Genomic DNA, 2,461 nt, shown 5'->3' with positions numbered 1-2,461 from the left:
AATGGCAATTATGGTTGTTGTTGTTTGTTTGGTGTGTGTGTGTGTGTGTGTGTGTGTGTTGGGAGCTTTCTTGGTGGAATTCCCGCTCCAAAGGCAAACTTTCATCTTCACTGGAGTCTAAATGACTTGCCCACAATCAACATATGTCAGGGTTGGGAGTTGAACCCAGCTTTTCTTGGCTTCCAGGCTAGCCCCTTTATCCATTGTGTCAAATTAACAGAGCACAAATGGTACAAAGCTAACAGACTACAAATGGTTCAAAGATTCCAGCTCAGAAAATAGAGTATTAAACTACTTAACTATATGTAGAATTGAGATTATGAAGGAAGAGAACAGCAATGTTAAAATAGGTATGATGGACAGAGAGAAGAAGGAGGGATTGAAATTGATAAGGACCATGAAAACATCCAAGAGGAATAAGTCAATGAGAGAGGTAGAAAGACAGGTGAAGAAATCAAAGAGGAAAGTTTTAGATTTGGAGTTAGAATGATTTTAGGTAATTTAGATTTAAGATTTGGCTATGAATATCTGAAACTTAGATCAAGAGAATCACACAATTCAAAACTGAAAAAGACCTCAGAAGTCCATTTAATCTAAATTGGACCTTGAATGGGGCCTGATTATCTAGATGTTGGTGGGAGAGACAAGAAAAGAATGAGAGGAAAGATACATGCCAAGACAAAGCTTATCCAATTTGAGAACCTGTCCTTGCAAAAAAAAAATTGGGGTTTACCTCTAATGCATTGGGACCCTTCCAATCTCCTATTAATATAACTATTTCCTTCTTTTCAGTACCCCTTGTACCCTTTCACTTCCATGTCACCAGGCAAAAGGAAGTGATCAGGTAAGATCAACTAGGAATCCAGGGTCCTGGTTCTGACTCTACTGTGGGAAAGTTGGGTAAGTTTGGTTGATGTTGGGTAAGTCACTCAAAGGTCTCTGAGCCTCAGTTCCCTCCTCTCTAAAATAAGCAGTGACCCCAAAATTCTACTGCACAGCATATATCCCAAGGCAGTAAAGGACAGATGAAAAATTCACATATATACAAAAATATTTATAGCAGCACTTTCTGTGGCAACTAAAAACCAGAAGCCAAAGTTTGGTTTGAGAAAGGAATGACTGAACAAAATGTGGGTTTCTGAATGTGATGGAATATTATTCTGTAATCAGTAATGGTGGAAGAGAAGGAATTCAGAAAAATGGAAACTTGTGTGAATTGATAAAGAGTAAATTAAATAGATCCAGAACAATATGACAATAAAATGAAATTTTTTTACTAACTTCCTGATTTCATGCTATAAGGAACTCTGAATTAGAAGACTCCCTCTGCCAATGTACATCAACTCCTGCTCTGCAGTCTGATAGTTGCCAGTCACCCCACAGCCAATAGGTACAAGGATCAAGTGTTCCTAACTCCATTTAAGCTCTCTTATCCTGTATCTGTGCATTTTCACTTGTCCCCCATGTCTAGAATTCTGTCCCTCCTTAGTTCAACCTCCTGGCTTCCTTCAAGTCTCAGCTTGAAGGAAGGAAGGAAGGAAGGAAGGAAGGAAGGAAAGAAGGAAGGAAAGAAGGAAGGAAGGAAAGAAGGAAAGAAGGAAAGAAGGAAAGAAGGAAAGAAGGAAAGAAGGAAAGAAGGAAAGAAAGGTAAGATTTAAATTTAGATTTTTATGACTAAAGAAATTATAAAAGTAACATTGTGGTCACTGATTTTAAAATATTATATCTTAAGTCAAAATTACTTTTACCAGCTTTTATTTACAAAGAGGTGGAAAGAGTGAAAGTACAAAATGTAGATAAAGAGACAAATTCCTAACAAGCCTACCAGCCCTTCTCTGGTGAAGTCTGGCTCAGCCCCAATCTCCACATGCATTTCCTGGTAATCCTTAGCCAGAAGTTCTTGTGGTCTACCTGGGTTGGGATTAGTACCATATTTGTGTCATAAAAGGAATTTGGTAGAACTCCTTCTTTGCTTATTATGTCAAATAATTTGTATAGTATTGGGATTAGTTGTTCTTTGAATGTTTGATAGAATTCAATTGTGAATACATCTGGTCCTGGGGATTTTCTCCTAGGGAGTTCTTTGATGGTTTGTTCAATTTCTTTTTCTGATATGGGATTATTTAAGTATTCTATTTATTCTGCTGTTAATCTAGGCAATTTATATTTTTGNAATTTGGTAGAACTCCTTCTTTGCTTATTATGTCAAATAATTTGTATAGTATTGGGATTAGTTGTTCTTTGAATGTTTGATAAAATTCAATTGTGAATACATCTGGTCCTGGGGATTTTCTCCTAGGGAGTTCTTTGATGGTTTGTTCAATTTCTTTTTCTGATATGGGATTATTTAAGTATTCTATTTATTCTGCTGTTAATCTAGGCAATTTATATTTTTGTAAATATTCATCCATATCACCTAGATTGCTATATTTATTGCCATATAATTGGGCAAAATATTCTT

The sequence above is a fragment of the Gracilinanus agilis genome, chromosome 6 (assembly GCF_016433145.1).
Source record: "Gracilinanus agilis isolate LMUSP501 chromosome 6, AgileGrace, whole genome shotgun sequence".
In the NCBI taxonomy this organism is placed as follows: domain Eukaryota; kingdom Metazoa; phylum Chordata; class Mammalia; order Didelphimorphia; family Didelphidae; genus Gracilinanus; species Gracilinanus agilis.
The sequence above is the reverse complement of the archived record's forward strand: the minus strand, read 5'-3'. Positions refer to the sequence as shown.